Below are 27,107 nucleotides of genomic sequence, written 5' to 3' on the forward strand. Positions count from 1 at the left end.
GATTTGATGTGGTCCCATCTCCTTCTTATAAATAACTACTTTTTTGGGTGTGCTGCTTTCACTTTTTTCTTACAGAAATCACATGACAGCGAGCGTTTTATAGTATTATTTTCACTTTAAAAGATACATAGAGGATTTAAAAGTGTTATCAAGCATTCTTTATCATCACCATTGTTTAAAAGCTTATTTTATTTTTTAATTACAGTGGACATTCAATATTGTAGTATTATCAGTTTAAATAGGTGGACATGCTTATGTGATAGATGCAGCATAATCTCTTTAACCAGTTCCTTTTTTGGGACAACTTGATTTGTTGTCAGTTCAGTATATTGATGTTAAAACATCTTTACTCATCAGCACCATTTGGCTAAGTCTCCCTACATCGTTGATGCCTTTCTTCATTTGCTGGGTCGGGATGTGTCAGTATTCCAGCAGGTGTCCACTTGAGAGTTAGGGATGCCCTATATCTCTTCTAGGCCCACCTCCAAAGATGCTTGATTTTGCCCGTACACACTTTCAGTTCCGGGAGCAGACGCTCAGAATGCAGGCAGACAACTGGCTTCATCACTGTGTTCTTCCCCCTGTCCAGCTTGGGGAAAGCCGCACCAGAAACACAAAGATATTTAATAGGTGATCATTTTGCTCTGTGATTCTCAGGGCTTGCTGTGGACCATGTATGTTTGGCATTTTAAAATAAACTTAAGCTTTCATGCAACCTTGTCAGGGAGGCGTTTCCCCCCATTGTATTAGAAATTAATTAGACACTGTTAGTTTTTCTCAGCTGGAGGCCAATGCTGGCACTTTCATCGACTCCCTGTGGTCCTTTATAGGCATTAGACCGGTGGGAGAGACCAGTGCGCACAAATGAAGAGTTAAAAACATTGGACAAGGCATGCATGCCAGAGAGTAATGTGATGTGATGAAGGCAGCGGGGAGCCGGGGTTGTGACCCCTGGTGGCCTCCTGCTGCTCATCCCGCCCCGTGCGTGGCACCGAAGCAGCAGGGCAGTGGTTTCCTGGGCTTTCCTTTCGGAGCGAGGCGGTCCACCAGGCACAGCTCCCCCCACTCGAACCAGCAGACACAAGGGTGATTTGAATCCTGATTCTGGGCTCCAGCTGAAGTGTGACCTGACCGAGGTATGGCTCTAACTCTTACCCCAAGAGAGACTGTCTGTTCGGGGATTTCCTGTGTTCAAGAACCCCTAGCACTTCAGCTCCAGAGTGGGCTGGAAACACAAGCATCATCATGACCCTTGCGGGTAGTTGTCATAGCCGTGTAAGTCACAGTTTCCTAGTACCAAGCCAAAGAGCCTGAGGGTCAAAGAACTCAGGTGGCAACGTTCCCATAGGACACAAGGGTATGCCTGAAGGTCATCTCTTTCCAGTTTGACATTTTTGTACCCCTGACCTCACCCTGATATTTAAGGTGGGTAGTTACAAGATTCTCAAGCTTCCTGCCGGTGCCTTGTGAGACAAGGAGCAAAGCCATCTCTTAAACATGGAACCAGGTAACGGATGCCCCAGAGACTACGGACGCCGTGTGTATGTGCTTCTCAAGGTCTCATGGGGGGGGGGGGGGGGGGGGAAACTGACTGGCTCCAAAATTCAAAAAGAAAATGATAAAAATCAAAACTAACACAATTTTAAATTAAGCACCTCCCCAACATAACATCATAACTGTGTATCTATCATGAACTTCAACTCAACTCATATAGCAACATTAGTTTCAGTTAACACAGTACTGTGCAAAATCAAGGACCGCCTTTATGTAATATTTGCTGTGGACTATGGATGCGTTTTGAAATGTTTAATATGAGGGTAGAGGGTGGAGGGAGAGAGTGAGTTACTCAAAAGGAACGGTGGCCCTGCTTGGCTTGAAAATAAAATAATGCAGGGCTGAAAAATTTTCGTCCTGATGCTGTTCCCCTGCCTCCCAAGTAACTGGGTAGGAAACAGTTCCAGCCCAGTAACCACATCAATTTTTGCATGTGTGAGCGCCTGTAAAGAACATAGCATGGCATGTGGTTAGATTGTGGCTCCCAACCCGGAAAGGCAGTGTTCTGTTACCCAGGAAGGCTCATAGTCATTTAATTCCCCACCTCCTGGTATTGCCTTACTAATAACTGTAACTCTGGGAAGTTGGTTATCTTCTCTGAGCTTCAGTTATTTGTAATATGGAGACGATAATACCCATTTTATGAGCAGTTAATGAGATAATATAGGTAAAGTGCCTAGCACTCTGCCTGGCGTATACATTCCCGAAATGGTGCTTAAGCTCATTCATCCCCAACAAAATTGAGAATGACATAAATTTTATACAGAAGGCCGAGAGACATGTGAAAACATGCTCAAAGTCACTATCCGAGAAATGCAAATCAAAACAACAATGAGGTACCATCTGTCAGAATGGCTATCATCAACAAATCAACAAATGCCAAGTGCTGGCGAGGATGTGGAGAAAAAGGAACCCTCGTGCACTGCTGGTGGGAATGCAGACTGGTGCAGCCACTGTGGAAGACAGTATGGAGTTTCCTCAAAAAGTTAAAAATGAAACTCCCATTTGACCCAGTAATCCCACTTCTAGGACTATATCCCAAGAAACCAGAAACACCAATCAGAAAGGATATATGTTCATAGCAGCACAATTTATAATAGCTAAGATTTGGAAACAGTCTAAGTGCCCATCAGCAGATGAGTGGATTAAAAAACTGGTACATCTACACAATGGAATACTATGCCACTATAAAAGAGAAGGAACTTTTACCATTTGCAACAGCATGGATGGACCTGAAGAGCATTATGCTAAGTGAAATAAGCCAGTCAGAGAAAGATAAATATCACATGATCTCACTCATATGTGGGATATAATGATCAACATAATTTGATGAACAAGAATAGATCCAGAGACAAATGGCGGTGGGGTGGCGGGGAGGGTAGAGAGCAACCAAAGGACTTGTATACATGCATATTAGCATAGCCAATGGACACAGACATTGGGGCGGTAGGGGCTTGCCTGGGATGGGAATGGCTGGTGGAGGGGTGTCAATCGGGGATAAAGGAGACATATGTAAAACTTTAGACAAAAAACAAAACAAACAAACAAAAAAACAACACTGAAGAGGAAGGCAAAGAAAATAAAAAAAAAGAATGACATAAATTTTGATTATAGAAGGAGGAGGCTAAATTCCCACATTGTCCATGAAAACCTGGCTCAAGATTTGAGGGTCTGTTCTTACCGAGGCACTAGTCAGACCCTGGAGGTGTATACAGCTGGCGGCATATAGCTATTTGAATCCTGGCTCTGTGAATGCACTTGCCTGTTTCTGGAAAACCCCACCACGTGAGCCCCAAGTGTTGAGAGGGAGCCCTTAGGAATGCAGAAGTCAAGTTCACTGACTGCAGCGTGGTAATGAACTTAGCAGAAACCAGCCAGGCCTGGGTTCCTCCTGTTCGTTCCAATTGAGTCTAGCCGTCCCAGTTAATGGGTCCATATGACTTTGGATTTCTGTAAATGTCACTGATTGACATTATAAAAGCTTCAAACAGGTCATTTTCTCCTCAACTCTTCTGGTCACCTTATCATTTCTCGTCCCATCCAGTGTTTCAGCCAATGTTGAATAGTGCCGGATGCGGGGCTCAGAGCTGACTCAGATGCCTTGGGCCTGGCCCCCACACCCACAAGGAGCTCCCTTCCCTACGAGAAAAATCTCACACAGTAAACAGTTTTGATGTTGACCTCCTTAAGAGGCAGAGTAATGCAAGGTATGGGGGTCAGGGATTGGAGGAGAGCAAACTTCAGTGCAAACCCTGTTTCTGTGAATTTCTAGCTGTGTGACCTTGCCCAAGTTTTTAAATCTCTCTGAGCCACTGTTTACTCATTGGTAATCAGGGAGGATAATAGTACCTACTTTTTAGAGTTGTTGGGAGGGTTGAATAAGAGCCTGTATGTATGTACAGTGTCTGGCATATACGTGTTCAATATGTACTTGCTTTTTAAAAAGTTATCTATAAAGAATAAACTCAAAATGGATTAAAGATTTAAATGTTAAGACTCAAAACCTATAAAACTCCTAGAAGAAAACATAGGCAGTAAAATCTCGGACATTTCTCTTAGCAATATTTTTCTGACGTATCTGCAGGGGAAAGGGAAACAAAAGAAAAAATGAACAGCTGGGACTACATCATAGCAAAGGAAACCATCAACAAAACAAAAAGACAACCTACTGAATAGGAGAAGATAATCGCCAATGATACATCCAATAAGGGGCTAATATCCAAAATTTATAAAGAACTCATACAATTTGCCTGGCCGGCGTGGCTCAGTGGTTGGGCGTTGACCTATGAACCAGGTCACGGTTTGATTTCCCCTGGCTGGTGCACATGCCCAGGTTGCAGGCTCGATTCCCAATGGGGAGCATGCAGGAGGCAGCCATTTGATGATTTTCTCTCATCATTGATGTTTCTATCTCTTTGTCTCCCTTCCTCTCTGAAATCAATAAAAATATGTTTTATTTAAAAAAAACACACACCTCATACAGTTCATACCAAAAAGCCAAACAATCCAATTAAAACGTGAGCAGAGGACCTGAATAGACACTTCTCCAAAGAGGGCATATAGATGGTCAATAGACATATGAAAAGATGCTCCACCTCACCAATCATCAGAGAAATGCAAATGGAAACCACAATGAGATATTACCTCACACCTGTCAGAATGGCTGTCATCAAGGAAGCAACAAACAACAAGAGTTGGCGAGGATGTGGAGAAAAGAAAGCCCTTACGCACTGTTGATAGGAATGTAGACTGGTGCAGCCACTGTGCAAAACAATGGAGGTTCCTCAAAAAATTAAAAATGGAACTGCCTTACGACCCAGTGATTCCACTTCGGGTATATATTTGAAGAAACCCAAAATACTAATTTGAACGAATATATGCATACCTATGTTCACGGCAGCATTATTTACAATAGCCAAGATATGGAAAGTAACCCAAATGCCTAGCAATCGAGGAGTGGGTAAAAAAAAAGTGATACAAATATACAATTGAATTACTTGACCATGAGAAAGAATGAAATCTTACCATTTGGGACAGCGTGGATGGACCTAGAAGGTATTGTGCTAAGTGAAATAAATCAGAGAAAGACAAATACCATGTGATTTCACTTAAATGTGGAATCTAAAGAACAAAACAAACAAACAAAATAGAAACAGACTCATAAACACAGAGATGGTTACCAGAGGGGAGGGGTGTTGGTGAGACTGGCGAAAAAGATGAAAAGAAGTACAATTTGGTAGTTGGAATATAGTCATGGGGACATAAAGTATGGCAGAGGGAATATAATCAATAATATTGTAATAGCTATGCACGGTACCAGGAGGGTACTTGAAATATCAGGGATCACTGTAAAGCATATGACTGTTTAACCACTATGCTGTACACCCGAAACGAATACAAAATAATACTGCTTGTTAAACTGTAGTTGAAAAAGAAAATAAGTTATCTATAGTAGAAGCTCAAACAAACCCTTTGGGAGCCCAGCCAGGTGAGCAACAAATGTCTTCTGGGAAGGTCAGGAAAGACGAACTCAGTGAACTGCCATTTCCTGGCCGTGGGTAAATTTCCAGGGTCCTGAGGGAGGTTATATTTATCTTGTCTGGGCATCTTCATTTGCAGTGCGCATTCCACGGGCCTCCTAAATCCTTTCCAGTTTGGGGAAAACAGCAGCAAATGGCCCTCACGAAAGCAGTTACTGATTGTGTGACCTCGGGCAAGTCACCCACCCTCGTGGGAGAGAAAATTCCGTTATCAGCCAAAGGGAGATCATAATACTTGTTACCTGACACGCTTGCTGTGGGATTGGGAAAGATCTTGCGCTTGAAACATTTAGCGGAGTGCCTGGCCCAGAGTAAGTGCCCATTAAAATGGAGCTATTACTGTTATCAGGAGCTGAGACACAAGACTGCTTTGAATATCCGCATTTTAGAGAAGAGTCCTGGGAAGGAAATTTCTGCCTCTTCCCCCCTGCCGGGTCGGCGCTCACTTCAAGCAGCTTGTGTACCGTTCAAAGCATCCGTGTGTTCACACATTGAGCAAATCCAGGCCGCTTGGATCTGCAGCAAGAAAAAGGGCTTTCTGCCTGACCCTCACCCTCCCCGAAGGCCGATTCTTTTTAAAATTAAAAAAAAAACACACAAAACACAAAATATAGAAATGCATGCACACATGTTATTTATTTATTTTTGGCGAACGTTACATTGAGGTTTTGACCGAAACTCAGCCTGCGCACACTTGAAAAGCCTATAGGGTCGTTGGGCAGTGAATACAGGTCTCGGGATTTCCCCGCGGGGCTGCGGAGAGTACAGACAGGAAGCCTGGGACCCAGCGCCTGACCAGAACTTCCTCGGGGGAGGCTGGAGCCCAGCGCGGGCATCCTGCCCAGAGCGCGCGGGCCGGCGCAGACCTGTGCTCCCGGGGGCGCCCTGGGGGAGGGTCCCTGGGCCCGACCCCTGTGTCCGCACCCAGCAGGCAGCCGGAGGGAGTTGGAGGCCTCCCCCAGGGAGACGCTGACACACTGCCAGGCTGGGACCTTCTATTCCGGCCCAGCCTCTCCCCACCCTCCCTCCCTCCCCCTCTCCCCCTCTGCTCCTCCCCCCACCTCGGTGCGCCCAGGAGGGAATTCAGAAGGGACTTTCCAGAGAGCGTTTGCGGGCAGGGTGTGGAAATGGAATAAAAGCGTATGCAAATAGGCCTTCGAGTGCCTTCCTCCGCCCCGTCGAGCTAGAGCCGGTCTCCAGAAGGATGCTCTCGCTCCAGACTCTTGACTGCTCTCCTTCCCTGGACGGCACCGCGGGCGGAGTGCGGTGGTAAAATCCAAAACCCGGGCAGGGAGCCACGCCAACGGGGTGGGCTGGATGGGCAGGAGGATGTAGCAGAACGAGGAGGGGAGGACTTGCTGCGGCATTGGGAAAGACAAAGTAAAATGAAATTTTAGCAGCTCGCTGTGCGCACGAGCTGGGAAAAATAATCACTGCCAGCTGATTTATGATGCACTTATCTGAGAGGCAGCAGGCTTTTGTACAGCGGATTATTGCAGAGCAAATGGCACATTGAAGATATAATCAAGATGTTTAAGGGGTCTGAGTGAGTTAGAGTTAAAGGAGGTGAGAGGCTTGTCATGGGCTAGCCGTATAACAGTGTCAGGGAGTTGGAGATATTTTCAGTGCCTTAGTTGAGACCTGGCTCCATCTCCAAAAGGAAAATATTTCCAATCTTTTGTTATTTTCAGGGTGGGGCAGGGTGTGGCCAGGAAGTAGTGTAGAACGTATACTGATGATAGCATAATATGCTTTAAACCCTGGAGTTGTAGGCTGTGGCCTCTAGCAAGTCATAAACATTTTGCAGTGACAAGAATATGAAAATATTGCACAGGACATATGGTGTACTTTGGGGGCTAGGGGTTGGGGTTTATGGCTGTTTATTGTGTTTCTATTCTTGATCTCATCCAATCTTGTCTTTAAATATATGAGTTTTGTTGGTTTCTTTTGAAAATAATCCCCACCCTCCCTTTTGTTTTTGTTTTTGTTTTTTTTTACAAACTGAACTTGACTTTTATATGCATTGGGCAATAGTGTAGCTTTTCTTTTTTGAAGACTTAATTATTGTATTATTGCATTTTCTTGTCATTCGGGACCTTTGCGTTCTATATCCATTATTTCATTGGCCTGCTGGTGGTGGTGGTGGTGGTGGGGGCGGGTGGGTGGCGCGGGCGGGGTAGGGTTTCCAGTGGGTTTTGCTCCAAACTATTCCAATTGCAGCTCCTGGTGTTTGTCCCCAGGTTGCTAACAATGGCTTTGAGAACAGAATGGGTTTCTCTTCAGGTGTTTGTTTTCAATAAAAATCTCTTTGCTGTCCTGATGCTTAGCACTCCCCAGAACAGATAAACAACAGGACGTGAGCTCACAGAGGGAGAAGGTAGAAACCTTGGCTTGGGGTTTGCTCGGGAGGGTTTGCAGCAGCCTGAATCCTTAGCGTGGGGTGGGTGCCGAGACTTCTCTTCAGGAGCCACCAGGCCCGGCATGGGAGGGGGCACTTGGTCATCTTCTTCTGTCTGAATTCCCATCACCCCACTTTCTCCATGGGCCCTGCGGACACTCAGGGTTCTCTTCTCAGTGTAATCTTAGGGCTAAATCTATAGCAAATATATGTTTTCTCTGACAGCAATTTATAGTCTTGGGTGTGGTCCCAACAAACTAGCCTTTAGGCCCTTTTTGAGTTCAAATGGTGATTTTCCCCTCTAGTTGTTCTATAATCTGGCAAAGTTTTCCTTATCTTGGTCTTGGCCTCAGTCTTAATAACAATAACAAGTTCTTTTTTTTTTTTTTTTTAACAATAACTAATGAAGTCTTTATATGATTTATAATTTGCAAAGCATTTTCATGGGCCATTTCATGTAGTTCTTTCATAAAATTTGTGAGGTTTTTAGAGACTAGATTTGGCACATAATGGGAGCTTATTAAAAAGTTGTTGAATGAATGCATTATACCCATTGTACAGCTAAGGAAATTGAGATTCAAAGAGGTCAAGCGACCTACCCAAGGCCGCACTGCCCAGGAGGGACTCAAACTCAGGTCTTCTGGCTTTCTCCACTCCAGATCGGCTCTGATGTAGTGTTTTACGTGGCTTTGGTTATCCTTCTCAAGGAAAGTGTCTTTGATTCCAGAAAAAGAGATACTGGGAGAATGCAAACAGGTGGCTATGCTATCAGAGAGCATTGCCTACCCCTTTCTATAGACTTTTCTTAGGTTCCTTACTCTACAAGAAGGAATTATATTTATATTCTTAGGAATACATTTATATTCTTAGAACATGACTATTTGGATACATTCCTTATTGGAGATAGAAATGCAAGGTCATGCTGACAAAAAAAAAGGACTATCCTAAATTAAAAAAAATAACTCCTCACCTGAGGATATTTTTCCATTGATTTTTAGAGAGAGGGAAAGACAGAGAGAAATATCGATGTGAGAGAAACACATCAACTGGTTGCCTCCTGCATGTGCTCCGACCAGGGCCCAGGCCGGGGAGGAGCCTGCAGCTGAGGGATGTGCCCTTGACCAGAATCAAACCTGGGACCCTTTGGTCCGCAGGCCAACGTCTATCGACTGAGCCAAACCGGGTAGGGCTTGAATTCTTAATATTCCTTGGAGGTTTGGCCATAAAACTACATACATTTCAAGGGAAGCTAAATTCCAGAGTTTTGGGTATGGTGCTGAAAATTTTTCTCTAGCTCTGTCTCTTAAGGTACCAGAGAGAGTCACACCGCGCCACCGTTTTGGCAGGGGAGGGGTGGCTGGTGCTCAGGGACCAGCAGCTGCCTGGCCGGCAATAGCTGCTCCCAGCTGCTCCCATCGCTGGAGGAAATGTCACCCAGGTCAGCTCAGATAGGAAAACAACAAGAAAAGAGCCCCTGGTTCTTCCGGCCGAGACTAAGCTCTAGGGCTATACCTAGGCACCAATAACAGCATTCCCTCTGCCTGCCAGAGACTTCCTTCAACCTTATGACACCAGGAACAGCGGGGAGGAAAGAGGATTTCCCTCCTAAATCTAAAGCTAATTAGAGAGGGATGCCAGTGGGACTCGGTCCAAGGGCCTTTCCCTTTGACTTCTGTAATCGGAGAGTCAGAAAGTCGGAGCTTTGGCTGCGAGATTTCTCCAGAGGAAAGCTGCAAAAACAATTCTGATTATTTCCTTCCCTCTTCCAAAATGCAATCATCTCGCCTCCAAGGTGGTCTCAGACCTGCCAGTCTTGTTGAGAAAGGCCTTTCCCCAGTGAAGGTTATAAAGATCGTTTCTTACATTTACTTATGAAACTTCTGTAGTTTTACTTGTTATCACATTGTATGCAGTTAGTCCTTTCATTCACCTGAAGTTGTATTTTTTATATGGTGCGAGACAGATATTATAATTTTTGTTACTCAACAGATGCCGGTCTTTCCCTCTGCTATTTTTTAAAACGAGTTTTAATTTCAGGCTAGTTTTAAAAATATGTTTTTATTTTGTGTGTGTGTGTGTGTGTGTGTGTGTGTGTGTGTGTGTGTGTGTGTGTGTTTTAGAGAGAGAGAGGAAGGGAGAGGGAGAGAGAGAGAAATATTGATGTGAGAGTAATATTGATTGGTTGCCTCTCGTATGTACCTCGACCAGGGATCCAGCCCACAACCCAGGCATGTGCCTTGACAGGGAATCGAACTGGCAACCCTTCGGTGCATGGGATGGATGCTCAACCAACTGAGCCACACCGGCCAGGGCCAGGCTGGCTTTGACTTATAGCAGAGTTGCACAGATAGTACAGAGGGACCCTATATCCCCCTCTCAGATGCTTTGTGATTTGAAAGGATAACTTCACAGGGCCCTACATTCCCACTTATATACAGATGTCTCTCTGGAATCACACTTTTCTTCTCTCCATGGATTTGCTATTGTTGCCCCACTGTCACGTGTTTAATTAATTTTATTTCTAGAGAGTTCACAGTTTCTGATTGGGAACCTGAGGCCTCACAGGGCTTTTCAGAGGTCCCGTCCTGACTTCAGGCAAGTAAAACATTATTAACCTTGTTTACGGGTATTGCTGCTGCTGAGGTGACTGGCCAAGAAGGGGCACAAGTATTTCTCTAGTTCGTAGGGACGGAGGTCAGCATTGGTGACCTGCCTCTCATACAGAATGCCTGTTCTCTGAGCACAAGCTTTGGACACAATGGCAAGGACGAGGCTCTGGAGTAGGCTCTCTCTTCCCAGTGCTATTGACCCTTTGGGACTGATTAATTCTTTGCTGTGGGACTGCCCTGTGCCGTTATAAGATGTTTAGTAGCATCCCTGGCCTCTACTTCCTAGATGCCGTTAGCACTCCTGACAACTCATGACAATCAAAATGATCTGCAAACATTGCAAATATCTGCTGGGGGTCAACCCCCATCCCCATTGAGAACTCCCCCCTAGCCCCCAACTTCCGATCTGGAGTCTAGCTACCTGAACTTGTCCCTGGCTCCACTGTTTAGTAGCTGTGTACCTCCATTTCCTCCTGTATAAAATGCAAATAAGGGTGCCTGTCTCCTAGGATGGTCCTGTTAAAGAACAAAATTCAACTGAGTATATTTGAAGATGTAATTGGCTTTATTAAGTGATTCGTGAATCGGGCAGCATCCCATCTAGCAACTAGAAGGGTGCTCCAAGGGGTTGTACCAAATGTAGGAGGAAGGGTGGGCAGGGGAATTATTAGCAAAAAAAGAGAAAGGTTTATTTTTAGTCCAGGTCATCTTCTTTTGGAGGGAAGGGAATGGCAGGGGTTTTATCTAGCATGTTCCCTCACTAGTATGGATCAGGAAGATTCTGGACTGATTGCTTTAACATTCTACTCTAAGGAAAGGCTAAAACTGTAATTAGGTTAGTTATTAAGTTTTGGCTTGGTGAGGTGGCTTGGCAAAAGTGACTCCATTTTGGCCTGTTGTTTATTTTATTTTATTTTATTAAATATGCTTTTATTGACTTCAGAGAGAGGAAGGGAGAGGGACAGGTAGAAACATCGATGAGAGAGAATCATTGATTGGCTGCCTCCTGCATACCCCCTACTGGGGCTCGAGCCCACAACCTGGGCATGTGCCCTGACTGGGAATTGAACCGTGACCTCCTGGTTCATGGGTGGACACCAACATCCACTGAGCCACACTGGCTGGGCTGCTGTCATTTATTGTTTTTTTTTTTTAACAGTCCTGAAGACCAAATGAGCAAATACACACACACGAAGCACTCAGAATAGACCCTGGTAGGACAGACCTAGCTTAATGTTAGCTATTACTCTTATTTAAAAAATTCTTTAATTTGATATCACTCCTAATAAACACACAGACCTCCCATTTTTCTGCTACCTGCATGTCTTCCCCAGCATGGAACAAATGTGTGTCAATCTTAACAATATTCACCAAAGAATTACATGTTCATAAAATGGAACTCTATATCCGGGGCTCCAGGACAGTTAATTAATCGGTTCCCACGATAAGCTCATCCGGGCTGTGTGTGAATTTTATTTGCGGCTACAGAAGAGCAATTCCACCTAGTTAACAGGCCTTTGAGTGACAGTCCAGCTCCGTGGAGCCACAGAAAGGCCCACACATGATTTTCACAGCAAGACGGTAGCGGCAGGGGGAAGATGGAAACCCGGGGTAAGGAGAGAGGGAGCATTTGCTCGATTCATTCAGTCGTCGGCTTTGGGAACGCTGTGTTCATTTGCTGTGGACACAAACCATGGTCTTGCAGTTCAGAGGGGGTAGATGGAAGATTTGTCTCCCAACAATTCATGTTACTTAGTCACCCAGAAAAATTTTCCCCCTTTTTTAGCAGCAGCTTTTGCAAAGCCAGTGTTTGCTAGTAAGCTTGCCCAAGAGCCTCTCTGGTGCAGATGATGGTTTTTAATAAGATTATTGCATATCCAAAGGGCTCGCTTCCTCCATTGAAACCAGGACTTGGTTTGAAGAAGAGCGAGCAGTGCCCTGGCCTGAGCTGGAGGGGCTGGAGGCCGGGCGGGGCTCCTTGGTTTGATGGCTTTGGCGAGGCTTGGGTGTGGTTAATTCACTTAGCCCCGTGGTTGGCAAACTGCGGCTCGTGAGCCACATGCGGCTCTTTGGCCCCTTGAGTGTGGCTCTTCCACAAAATACCACGGCTTGGGCGAGTCTATTTTGAAGAAGTGGCATTAGAAGAAGTTTAAATTTAAAAAATTGGGCTCTCAAAAGAAATTTCAATCGTTGTGCTGTTGATATTTGGCTCTGTTGACTAATGGGTTTGCCGACCACTGACTTAGCCGCCGGTGCAGTTAGGTGATTGTGAGCCTGGGTTCAGGTTGAACTCTCCAGTTCTCTAACTTGCTGGCCCTGTGGCCTTGGGCAAGTCACTTACCCTTTCTCATCTATAAAATCATGTTGCTGATAGTACCTACTTCATAGCTTTGGTGTGAAATTTAAGTGAGATAATTCATTTAGTCCAGTGGCTGGCACCCAGTAAGTAGTTAGTACATCTTAGCTATCATGATCACTGTTATAATTATTGTTGACTTGAGTGTCCTCCATGAGAGGGGCATTGTGCTAGAGGTGTGGTGGGGGGAGATGTTCAGGTCAAATATGACACTTTGTGCCTCCAAAGGGAAATTAGAGTGTTTTGACAGGTGAGCATTGAAGGCTGTGGAAGTGGGAGGAGTCAGAGAAGTCCCCAGAGGCTGGTAGCTTAGTGACCCCAAAAGGCATGGACCCTAGACACAAGCAGAGCCTATGCACAGAGGGAGAGACAGTCAAGGCCGTGGACACAGGGCTGTGGAGCTTAGAATTTGTTTCCCAAATAGGAAGCCATTACCAAGTTTGAAGTGAATGAACTGGAAGACAGAGAGGAAAGTAGGACCCACCTCTGCCGAGTGAATCCAGCTGTCACAGATGTTGCAGACTTGAAGCGTGTTTTGTATTAGGCTCTGTCTGATTGTTGGCCAACTGGGCCCCAGAGCCAGAGATGCCTGGCTGCAATCATTTGTTTGGTGAGTTGTGTTTTATTAAGTCTCTCTCTCTTGTAAGACCCACTCATGGTTGCAAGGGGATTTTGTTTTACAAAAAGGGCCAGTGAAGTTCAACACCAAGATAGCCCTGTAGTTTCTTACTGGCAAAGATTTGTTGACCCCGTGTCTTTAATGTTGCCATGTCTGCTCCAGCCTTCCTCCTAAGGCAGAGATCTAAATGAGATAATTATTTAAAAGTTAAAAAAAAAATGAAGTGCTATGTAAGGGACTTAAAAACATTTTTTTTTTTTTATAGCAAGCATATAAAACAATTTGGGTGTATTTCCTTTACACCTTCGGGGAGTAAACTGGAAGGCCAGGACTAATTTAGCTTTGAAAGGATTTTTGATTTGCAAATTTCTACTAAATTAGTAACTTTCCTAAAGGCCCGCATACTAAAACCCCACTCTTTTATTTAACTCCATATAGCAAGAGCAAAGTGCCACAGTAGTATTTTCTTTTGGCAAAAATCGTATTTATAATAACTTTTGGGTTGGTTTTTATTTCCTCCTCAAATGGTGGGAAAAATAAAAGAGAAGGGATCAACCAATGGAAATAGAAATGAATAGCTTCTTTATCATAATGCACCAAGACCAAATCAGGTGTGCCATTTCTTTTCAAAGGACCAATTTTACATTTCCCCAACAGAGTTACACAATAGTATTCTGTCTTGAAAGAGAATTCAGCTTTTTATTGATTTAATACAGCGTGAGTTCCCCTAGGCTCTGCACTGGGGAGATGCTAATAACGGATACAACAGCAGTGTTGATAAATGTAAATGGTCAATGGGTAAAAGGCCTTCGTATGGTTCTTTTGTTTCCATGGTTTCTGACTACAAATCTCATGAAGCTGACAAAATGGTTCATAGCACCGAGTTCGTCCTGGTAAATAGGAAGCGCTTGCTTTGCTGAGTTGCTCTGTCCTGTTCTCCATTCCAGCTGAGAAATGGTTTTGGCTGTGCAGCTTGAGTTCATTTGGACCTGGCTGTTTCAGCTGCACAGCAGCGAACCACTCATTGGCAATGCAGACTGAGGAACCTGGGGTGGGAGGGTCTGGGTAACCATGTACAGGTGGGGATTAGGTGCAGGGAGCAGACCACGATGGCTGAAACGGCCCACCATTCAGATCCTCGTGGCCTCTGATGTCCCCTGTCCATACCCTTGTAGTTCAGAGAACTCATAAGGACCTTATCTGGAAGTGATGGTGGTCTTTAGAACCAGACATGTCATCGGGCAGAGAGTGGGAGAGTGAATGACTGAATCAGAGACGGAAGAGGATCTTTCAGAGGGCAGAAGGAAGGAGTGATTAATTATAAGAAGAGCATAGAATTAGTTATCACAAAATAACTACTTAAGAAACATTTCCTAATCACCTACCATGTGCAATGCACCGCTGTTATGGGGAGCCGGTAAAGAGGTTGAAAATATTAGCTGCTTTGAGAATTTCACAGTCTCACATGACTTGAACTGATGGACTCAAGACCCTGAAGGATCGACTGTTAGGTTGTGTGACCAGATGATGGATACTTGGGACTATTTCTTACCCTCCTCCCAACTGTTCACCACCCCCAGCCAGAATATTCAAAAAATGCCATGGGGATCACATCCCTTCCCTGCTCCTTCTGTTTTCTGTTAAGGTCAACTCCAAATTTCTAGCAAGGCTGATGCGAACTGGCTTGTGGCCGCCTGGGCCTCCCTCACCTCTGTGCCATCCCTGGTCTTGTCATGGGCCTTGCCAGCCCCTATACTTGTGTGGCCAGTCACATCCTATTTCAGAGTGTTTGAACGTTCTGTCACCTTGCCCAGACTCCCTTTTGCCGGCTCCTCACCAGACCACAGTCTATTTATCCTTCAGGCTTTCTCCAGAAATGTATCCTCTTCCTAACCACCAGTGCTTCCCAGGGTCCTGTGCTCTTTCTTTGGTGGCACTTCTCACTCTCGAGCACGCTTGTTTTGTGTGATTCTCAATGAGACCTCGGTCTCTCCTGTTGCTTGGTGATCTTCATGAAGATGACGGTAAGGGCCAAGGTCGTCTTATTCCCTGCTGTATCCCCGGCATCTGTCCCAGGCCTGACTCATGCTCTGTGAATGAGGGATGGCTGGTGAATGGGTGAATGAATGGATGTAGAAGGAGAGATTCCACTGGGTCAATGCAGTTGACCCTTCAAAGCATCTCCTCCTACTAGGGCACTCGGTATGTGGCACTAATCATCCTGTTTGTCTACCCTCACATTCCCGTAAGCTTCTAGAGGGCAGGGGTTGGATCATAATAATCTTTTCATCTCCAGAGTTGGGCACCCATAGAAACTCCATACAGGTCTGTGGGATGAAGAATGAATTGTGCAAGAATGGAAGGGCTTACCTGGATTTTAAAGCATGCTTGGGGATGAGGGTGAAGGAAAAGCAAATTTAAGTATTCAAAACCGCAGTTAAGAGTTGGGATGCAAAACAAGATTAGGGTTAAAAAAAAAAAAGAAAAGAAAAGCTGAGAACCTGAATTAGAAAAATACCCGCTAGTCACCAGACACAGCTTGACAGGATGTACTCACACTACAGATGGGAGGGCTGGGCTGGGGAGGGCGCTTGGAATTTCCCCAGCTGAACTTAGTGTCTTGAATGATGTCTGTCTTTCAGTGTGCTGTTCACCTCAGGAGTGTTGTGCACTCAACAAACATTTATCAAGCACTATTCCATAAATTTCCAACGTTGAGAATGATCATTAAGGGGCACAGAAATTGATTCTTGGTGGTGAAAAAAAAAATCTTATTCTAAAAAAAATTTTTTTTTATTGATTTCAGAGAGGATGCAAGAGGGAGAGAGAGATAGAAACATCAATGATGAGAATCATCAATCATCTGCCTCCTGCACTCCCCCTTCTGGGGATTGAGCGTGCAACCTGGGCATGTGCCTCACCAGGAATCAAACAGTGACCTCCTGGTTCATAGGTTGATGCTCAACCACTGAGTCCCGCCGGCTGGCCAAAAAAATCTTACTCTTTTTGTGTAAAGCACAGATATACATCTAATACATAAATAGGTGCATATATACCTATGGTATAACATTTCATAGTGGAGGTGATTAGGGAAATGAGTGGGCTCTTTCAGGGGATGATAATGAAAAAAAAGAGAACCAACCTACTCTATGTCAGGCACTGTTCTGGTCAAAGTGCCCAGCCCCATGGAGCTTTCAATTTCTGTGAGGCAGATGGGCAATAAATACCTAAGTAACCACAAGTGTCAAAGAATAAGAAATTTACCAAGAAAGGGGACAGAGTGCATGGGGTCAAGTGTGGGGATATCTGTGGTTATTTTAGGGAGGGGTCAGGGGACACTCGAGAAGCCTCTGGAAGAAGTGAGGGGTGAATATTGCGGGGATGGGGGACTGAGACCTCAAGGAGACCACTTGGGCAGGATGAGTGAGGGAAGGACGGTAGGAAATGAGCCTGCAGACAGGACAGGGGCCAGATTGCATGGGCCTTGTAGGCCATGTAAGGGGGTTGGATTTTGCTCTGAGTGTGATGGAAGCTGTTGGGGAGTGATACGATCTCATTGACCTTTGTATTAGATCCCTCTGGCTGCTGTTTGGAGGGTGGACTGTAGAGGCGGGAATGGAATTAGGGGACCAGCAAGGAGGGGTCTAAGTGGGAAGTGATGGTGGCTTGGGGGAGGGTGAGAGGTTAGGCTCCTGTGTTTGGTGAAGGTGGAGCTCTCAGGACTTGCAGAGGGGATTGGATGCAGGCTGTGAAAGGAGTCACTTATGCCCAGGTTTTAGTCTGGACCAATGGGTTGCATTAATTGAGACCTTGAGATGAAGTTGACAGTGGGAGGAACCTGCCTTCCCAGGGACCAATCCTAGAGTGACATTTTCCTCCTACCAGCTGCTGGCCCCTGTCATTGACACCAGGTTTAGCATACATTGATTTTATATTAGAGGCCCGGTGCACAAATTCGTGCACAGGTGGGATCCCGTGGCCCAGCCAGTGATCGGGGCTGTCTTGCTTAGTCCCGATCTCGATTGGAGCCAATTGGGGCCACCGGGCCTGGGGAGGGACTGAGGGAGGTTGGCCGGCCACGGGAGGTTGGCTGTGGGAGCGCACTGACCACCAAGGGGCAGCTCCTGTGGTAAGCATCTGCCCCCTGGTGGTCAGTGTGCATCATAGTGAACGGTCGTAATGGTTGCTTAGGCTTTTATATATATAGATTGCCTTCTACCATTACCGTATTTTCCGGCATATAAGACGACTTTTTAACCCAGGAAAATCTTATACACCCAGTCATCTTATATGCTGGAAAATACGGTAATTGTTTTTTTTTTTTTGCTATACTGATGGATGAGAGATGATAGTACCGTATTTTCCGGCATATAAGATGACTGGGCGTATAAGATTTTCCTGGGTTAAAAAGTCGTCTTGTACGCCAGAAAATATGGTACTTATTTTTCCACTGTATCTGGTCTTTAAATACATTTAGGAAATAAACTTTTTTTTTTTTTTTTTTTTTTAACTTCTCCAAGAGACAGGCAATGAAGCAGAATGGTCAAAATTGTTAGTTGTGTGTGCTAGGGTGAGTGTTTTATTTTTATTTTTTTTCAGGGTGAGTGTTTTAACTGCTAACTTCTCCCCTTCCCTTAGTCTTCATCCTCTCCATTCTCCTTTTCCTCCTCCCCCTCTTCCTCTTTCTTTTCCCCCTTCTCCTCCTCCTTAACCTAAGTAATTAAAATTTCATTTTTTGGTCAAATGGAGAAGGCAGAAGTATCTTCTTCCTGTGGCTCTGTGAGAGCGAAGTGAGTTTGGCATGTAAAGTGCCTCGTGTGGGTCTGGCAGGCTGTTGGCACTTGGTGATCTTCATGTTGTGTGGCTCCCCTTGCTCGGGGCTACACTTAGTGGATGCGTCACTTCTTGTCTAGGACTCTCAGTGGAAAGACTCAGAATTTTTATGAGTTGGGACTAGGTTAGTGCTCCCTTCCCTGTGTTGAACCAGAAAGTATCCAAATTGATGATGGAAATCAGCAACAACCTGAAAAATGAATTATGATGCCCCAGCACGCACCTGGACCAGAAATTGGGTCACCTGTCACCTTTTACTGACTTGACTAATTTGACCTTGGACCTCAATTATAACTCAAGGTCAAGCAATGCTTTCTCAAGCATTAGTTCTCTCTGCTGCTTCTAATAACTGATTGGACGGAGAGGTCTCTGACGTGCAGAGAGATTATGTGACCTGCCTAGTGCTCATAGCTGGTATGAGGCAAGCTGGGACTAGAACCCAGTTTAACTTTTAGCTTCTTGCTTTTATTATCTCATCATGCTGGCACCCAGAACTTAGTCCCATGAGGCCAGGAAATGATGTCATGTAGCAGGTGTCCATGTGCCCAGGGTTAAACTTCGGGGTTCCATTACTATAGAAGGAGGAACAGACAGATGTTGGGTGAACAATTAGCAGTGTCTACCATAGATGGCCTCTCTGAGGAAGTGACATTGAAAGTGAGAACCTAAGGATGAGTAGGTGATAAAGAGAGGGAAGAGTTTTCCAGGCTGGGGGATAGCATGTGCAAGGGCCACGAGGTGGGAAAGACCAGCTCTGATGTTTAATGATGTTTCACGAGGCACGTGCCTACCATGCACATACCTCCAGGTGCTCAGGACTAGACCTGGTGCTGGGAGGCAGCTGCTCTGGGCTCACCTGGCTTTTCCCTTGTATCTTGCAGGGCTGGGCCGGGCCTGGACTGCAAGGAGGGGGGCTTTGTGCTGACTCTGGAAGGCCTCTGTGTATCCTCAGCTTTGAGAACTGAATTCCATGGGTTGTGTCAGTGTCAGACCTGTGAAGTTCAGTTCTTCAGCTGGGATAGCTCTGTCATCGTGGACTCGAGGGACACTGGAGAGAGAGCAGCGGAAGAACTTGGAAGACTGGAGACGGAAGGGCCAGGTCTCGGCTCTGAAGGAACAGGGAGGGGGGGTTCATGGGAAAAGCACTCATTTAATTTCGAGAAGACTTGAATTCTACGCTGAGCAGGGTTCCAACTAGCTAAACAAATGCTCCTGGCGAGTCATTCTTACTGTTGCTGCTGTTCCAACTAGTTTACATTTATTGAGTCGTTGCAACGAGCCAGGTACTGTACTAACTGCTTCCCACGCTGTTGCAGGAGACTCTAGGGGAAAATGACGGTGATGAAGCGGAGACACCCAGCACTGCCATGCAGTGATTCCCCCCCCCCCCCCCCTTCATGGGATTAGACAGGATTCATGGAATGTGACAAGTGTTCTTTAGTATAAATTGCTGAGGTTACTGGTCCCTTTTTAAGATGAGAAATGTAGGTACATCCCTGTTATGGTCCCCCTCTCCCTTTATTTGAATCTCAACTTTCTTGCCTTCTATAATACACCAGGGCTACTTCCTGTCTGTATATTCCTAACAAGGCGAAAAGATTGTCACTAGCCTTTACCCCAGTTTCTCCCAGGGTTGTGACGGCCCCTCCATTTGCTGGCATGGTCAGCTGTGTGCTGTGGGTCAGGCCCTTCTGTTGTCCTCTGTCACCGCGTTAGCTGGGTCTGACCTGAGCCTGGGGCTTGCTGTGACGATGACGATTTCCACCTTTATAGGGCTGGGGGCTGTGTATGTGGCTCTCCGGACTCCATACTGGCTTTAGATTGGATGGGGAACTCATCTTTGATTCTGCACTCTCTCTTGGTGTCCTGAAATGCCCATCTCATTATAGTCCACAGAATGGAAGTGTGGCCAGCCCCAGAGACCCTCCAGCATGCGGATTCTCACTCTGCCTTCTCAGTGACACGTTTATTGAGTGGGTACTATGTGCCGGGTGCGGTGCTCAGGGTATTTTGTGCATGATCACAGTGAATCCCACATCAAGCCTCACCTGGGAAATGAGGATGGATGAGGATGTCCTGTAAAAACAGTGTACCTACATTCTACTGATGCAAAGGGGTGCTTGGTGCTTCTGAGAGCCCCCAGCATGGGTGTGGGATGTGGGTGTGCTCTCTGGGCTGTGCTGATCACATCACCGCCCCCACCCCTCTCACTCTGCCCACTTCCACCCCTTGCTTACTACACCCTTAGCCAGTGACTCATTCTAGAACCAGAACACCGGTGAAACTCAACCGAGACCGGAGCTTAGTGCCATTGGTCCTAGGCCACTAGGGAAAGTTCAGAGTTTACACCAGAGGCTCCAACACTCTGTGTTTGGGACCGTCTCTGCTCTGAACACTGACTTAGACCCAGAGCTCTGACTTGCTCCAAAAGACTCGTTCTTATTGCAGGCGAACTCTTCCTGAAGCAAGCCTGATTACTGAAATGTGGGATGTACACATGTACACACACACACACACACACACACACACACACACACTAACTCTGTGGATCTGTGGGGAGTCAGCAAAAATTCACAACATAAAAGTAAACTTCATTGCCTAAGAGGATTTGTGCTAAGATTCCACTAAGTAATACATTTTCCGAGGATTTTTGAGGTTGTATTAGCTTTATCTAAACTTATTTTATACAAGTGGAAAAAACAGGATACAAACTAGTTTGGATTATACGTACAATTTATGTAAATTTATAACAGTATGTAGGATTATGTGCATTGAAAGATGTACATCAATTTATTAATGGGGTTTGTCTCCAGGGCAGTGAAAATTGAGATGCCTTTTCCTTTCTTTGTATATAATAGAAAGGTTGAGAACCACTGGGTTAGAGCGTCAGCCCATGCACCAAAGGGTTATGGCAACCAATCGATGTGTCTCACGTCGATAGTTTTCATTCTCTCTCTCTCTCTCTCTCTCTCTCTCTCTCTCTCTCTCTCCCCCCCCCCCCACTTTCTTCTCTCTCTCTCCCTATCCAATCTCTCAGAACCCCTTACTCCCCTCAGCAGAATCCCACTCATGAATCATTGTGTTTTACACGACCACTGCTAGCTGCAGACACAGCTGGGAAATGTTTCCAACCTCTGCAGTGTTAGTTGACTAGAAGAGAGGGATTTAGGAATGACTTGGGTCAGCCAACCGATGCTTGCCAAGGTCAAGTGTTGGTCTTAATTTGACCCAGCCAACCTGTTTCACACGGGGGCTAATACCCATCAGCTGGGAATTGCTGTTTCTCACATCTCTGGCTGAGACGAGAAGTGGCCCGGAGCCTGTCAAACCTCATCTCTCACGGAATATAACACCATCTAACACATGCTAACATTTTTCATCAATATTAGTGTCACCGCAAAGTGCTATTGAAATAGAAGTGGTTTCATACATTATTTATCTGCGATGTGTCCACTGGGCCATTCTTCTGCTGGAGAGCACTTCCTTGGCATTTATAAACTGAGTGACAAATCTGCAGCTCCCTGGCTCTGTACCCCTAGGCCAGTGATGGCGAACCTATGACATGCGTGTCAGCACTGACACGCGTAGCCATTTCTGATGACATGCGGCCACATGCCAAGGATGAAACATTTGCTGCTCCTGAGGATGAAACATTTGCGACTAGAGTCTTGGAGTTAGTTTTTCCTCAAAGTGACACACTACCCGAGTTATGCTCAGTTTTTTGGCGAAGTTTGACACACCAAGCTCAAAAGGTTGCCCATCACTGCCCTAAGCTGTGGCAGAGGGAGGGTCGGGTTGGTGAGCTGTTTGGGCTGAGACGAGTTGCTGTATCTCCTTTCGGCCCTGAGCACATTCATTACGTTCTTGGTTGCAGGTGAGCGGAGCTAGGGGCTGAGCAGTGGACATTCTGAAAATGATGGCTGTACCCCACTCCATGAAAATCTTCCATTCAGTAGTAGGGGCCCCAAATGATCCATCATTTATTAGCACCTTTCAATTGTGGTTACCTCCAGAGAAGAAATCTAATGTATCGATTCATAGGACTATTTTGTTCAGGAATGGGACTAGGGTGGGCTGAGAGGGAGACCTAGGATGCAAAATGCGAGGAGTTGTTCAATCTCATGGTCGTGAAGCTCTTGCATGGTCCTATTTTTTAATTTTTATTAAACAATTGAACACCATTTATTTATTTTTTAAAGTTTCCAGACATATATATTTTATTTTTAAAATTTTTTTATTGAATTTACTGGGGTGACATTGGTTAAAATTATATAGGTTTCAGGTGCACAAGTCTATAATATCTGCATAGTGTATTGTGTGTTTGCCACCCAGGTCCTGGTTTTATTTTGGAATATTTAAAAATTGGGATAATTCAACAATTTTTTTTTTATCACTTCTATGTGTTGGGCACTATTCTAGTCACTGGGGATACAGTTATGAATATAATAGTTCTGTTCTCATGATACTCACATTGTAGTAAAGGGGAGATTTCATATAAAAATCTAGACCTCAGCCTTGTTCTCAGTGGTTAGAGTGTCAGTCAAAGGATTGTGGCAACCAATTGATGTATCTCTCTTACATTGATGTTTCTCTCCCTCTAAAAATAAATGGGAAAAATCTCCTCAGGTGAGGATAAAAAAATCTGGACGTCTAGCTTTCTGAAGTAGCAGAGGAAGTAGACTCTGGGCTGGATTTTCTTTAAGACAATTATCACTTGGGTCTGGGGAGCCTCTGCTTCCCTTTTAGATGTGGCATGAGCTCTGTAGTTCACCACACTCCCCACCACTCTCTATTATCTCATTTGATCCTCAGGGGATCTCTGTGGAATGTATTTATTATTATTATTGCCACTTTTCAAATGAAGAAACTGAGGCTCAAAAAGGTAAAATGACTGGCCTGAGGTCTTGTAGCTACAGAAGGTGGAGTGGGATATGAACACAATTCTATGTGACTTCAGAAGTTGAGGTTTAGGTCACTGTGCAGAGCAGTGTTCAGGTGGCGGGCACACAGAAATGCCAGCGAGCAGAAACATTCAACCCATGTAAGATCAAATTTGAGAGGTGTATCAGCAGGAAACAGATGGCACCCTATTTACAAAGGTGTGGGCAGAGTGTAGGGGAACAACCGGGCATAGTGCAGAACCCCAGATTAGTAGGAGTGGGGCTCCATTACCACCCCTAAGCCTTTGGGGGCAGTTGAGGGAGTAGGTTACAGGAACTGGGGAGACAACTGAGGAGAGGACTGGCTTACTTGAGCTGAGACCAGCCCTTGGGGACCCCACAGGGAGGGAATTTGGAGAATAAATACCCCAACCTCACCAAGTCCTCTCTATTCCTTCCTATTGATCTCCTGCCAGTGCCAAACCCACCTGGAAGTCAGAGGGCCAGGAGCCCACTGATACATTTCTACAGGCTCTGGGGGGCACAAAGCAGGGAGAAGAATGGAGAGCATCTCATTGGGGGCAAATGAAGGCATCTAGCACAAGAGGCAAGTCAAAGCCAAGGGCATCGTAGGGGACAGGTTGTGATGATGGATAGGGGAAGAAATTAAAATAATGGTGAATTCAAGGTCCAGCTTTAAAAAAAAATATATTTCTATTGAGAGAGAGAGAGAGAGAGAGGAAGGGAGAGGGATAGAGAGATAGAAACATCAATGAGAGAGGAACATCATTGGTCGGCTACCTCCTGCATGTCCCCTACTAGGGATTGAACACACAACCCGCACATGTGTCCTGACCGGGAATTGAACTGGTGACCTCTTGGTTCCTGGATCAATGGTCAACCGCTGAGCCACAAAGGCCAGGCCAAGGTCCAGCTTTGATGGGGCTGGGGAAGCACCTCTCTCCCTGGCAGCCACATTCGGCCATCTCATCTACCAGAAAAATCATTGATTCTATATCAGAGATTCCTCATATTTGTAACATGGGGCTTGAAATCTATGTTGTGATGAGTTTCCAAGTGGACAAAAGGCTGACCTATATGGGGTAATACTTTCTCCCAGTTTTTCAGAGCAGTGGCAGGGCGCATTAAACCCTATCTCTAGAAAGTTGTATTTTAAACATCCAAGACAGGTCTGTCTGTTTTTTCTTTTAATTGAAGTATTATTGACATATACATTTGTTTCAGGTGTGCAACATAATGATTCAATATTTATATATGCTATGAAATGATTATCACAATAAGTCTAGTTTCCATCTGTCATATAGAGTTACAAAAAAATTTTTTTTCTTCTGGTAAGAACTTTTAAGATTTACTCTCTTAACAACTTACAGTACAATGTTATTGACTATAGTCACCATGCTGTATATTACATCCCTATGACTTACTTGTTTTATAACTGGAAGTTTGTGCCTCTTGATCCTCTTCACCCATTTTGCCCAGCCCTGTACCCCTCCTCCCCTCTGGCAGCCACCAATTTGTTCTCTGTATCTATGAGTTTTGTTTTCTTTGTTAATTTCTTTTTGTGTTTTAGATTCCACATATAAGTTAAATCATATGGTATCTGTCTGACTTATTTCACTTAGTAAAATACTCTCAAGGTCCATCAATGTTGTCACCATGGCAGGATTTCATTATTTCTTTTTATGGCTGCATAGTATTCCATTGTATGTATGTGCCACATCCTCTTTACCCCTTCATCCATTGATGTTTCAGTTGGTAGTTTGTTTCCATATCTTGGCTATTGTACATAATGCTGCGTATAGCTTTTCAAAGTAGAGATGCATATATCTTTTCAAATTAGTGTTTTTGTTTTCTTCAAATAAATCCACAGAAGTGGAATTGCTGCATCATGTGGTAGTTCTCTTCTCAATATGGTAGTTCTATTCATGTGGTAGTTCTATTCTCCGTACTGGTTTCCATAGTGGCTGCACCTGCACGAGTGGCTGCACATTTACACCAACAATGCACAAGGGCTCCCTTTTCTCCACATCCTCGCCAGCACTTGTTTCTTGTCTTTTTGATAATAGCCATTCTGACTGGTGAGGTGGTATCTCATTGTGGTTTTGATTTGTATTTTCTTGATGATTAGTGATCGAGCATCTTTTCATGTGCCTATTGGCCACCTGTATGTCTTCTCTGAAAAAATGTCTATTCAGATCCTCTGCCCATTGGTTTTTATTTGCTATTGAGATGTATGAGTTCTTTATATATATTAGGCATTAAACACTTATCTTTAGTTTGATGTAGTCCCACTTATTTATTTTTGCTTTAGTTGCCCTTGCCTATGGAGTCATATCCAAGAAATCATTGCTAAGACCGATTTCAAGGGGCTTACCACCTAGGTTTTCTTTTAGGAGTTTGATGGTTTTGGTTCTTACATTGAAGTCTTTGACCAATTTTGAGTTAATGTTAGCAGAGGTGTGGAATGCAGTTCTGACTAAGAGGTTCTCTTGATGCTAAAAAGAGTCCCATAGGAAGAAATAGCTGCCTCTTCTTTCACTAGACATTGGAGGTGCAGGTCACAGGCCCAGGGCCCCATCTCTCTGGATCTTCCCCTTTCTCCTGGGGCCTCTGCTCACCCAGCTTCTGGGGGAAATGTCAGACTCATTCCGCTTTAAAAATCCTGCCACTTTCCCAGCTTAGAGGAACAATCATTGTGTTTATTGTTATTACTATTATTTTTAACTTTCAGGAGGCATTCTTTGACAAATACTGAAGGGTCTTTGCTGCCTGCCATTTTGTTCAGGAGACAAGGGTGGAACCACCCAAGATTGCAAACCCTTTCTGGGGTGAGTGGGGGCTAGCAGGGAAAGGATGGTGAGAGGAGACCACCCAGGACAGACAGACGGACGGTCTAGTCCCTACAAGCATTTAAGTGTGACAACAAGTTTCCTGGCTTCCTGGTTGCTGGTTCTCTCCAGCTTCGGTCTCTGGTTTCCCTTTCCCAGGTCTGGAAGGTTCCGATAAATGGGATGAGGCCGTGGTGGCATGTCTCTGAGCCTCGTTGGCAGGGTCCTGCCTCTCTGATGCTGGAACTATGTAAAAACATCCCTGTCTGCCCCTGGCTGGCCTGTCCTGGATTCTGTTCAGTCATGGGGAACTACCACTTCATGAACTCTCCATTTCATTCTTAGGTGGTTCTAGAAAGAAGAGCAGAACTGGAGTTTGTGGCTAGGCCTGTTTAACTTGACAGCTATTTGTGCTCATACCCTCAAATTCCTTTCATTTAAAAATCCCATGGGCTTGCCCTGGCCGGGCACTCAGTGGTTAGAACATTGTCCCGATACACCAAGATTATGGGTTCAATCCCCAGTCAGGGGACATACAAGAATCAACCAATGAATAATAAATAAGTGGAACAACAAGAATCTCTCTCTCTCTCTCTCTCTCTCTCTCTCTCTCTCTCTCTCTCTCCCTCCCTCCCTCTCAAATCAATAGAAAAAAATCCTATGGGCTCTTGCTCTCAGGGTCTCTACGTCTTGCAACATTTCTCTTAGGGCCAGGTTTCCAGTAGTCCATCTAAAACTTGGGTGGAGCGGGCCTATTGTTCATGGGAAGGGTGTAAGTGTAGGACAAATCCATCTGACACAAGAGCAAATCGAGTAGGGGATGGACAAAGTGGCTTCTAAGGTGTCGTCCTTATGCATCGGGGCTCCATACTCTTATTCTATGAAGAAACCAGAGCCTGCGATTTTGGGGTCTTATCCTCAGAGCCAGGGGAACGGGTTGGAGGAGTTACAGTGTCTTGGGCTGAGCCC

The sequence above is a fragment of the Cnephaeus nilssonii genome (assembly GCF_951640355.1).
Source record: "Cnephaeus nilssonii genome assembly, chromosome: 5".
Classification (NCBI taxonomy): domain Eukaryota; kingdom Metazoa; phylum Chordata; class Mammalia; order Chiroptera; family Vespertilionidae; genus Cnephaeus; species Cnephaeus nilssonii.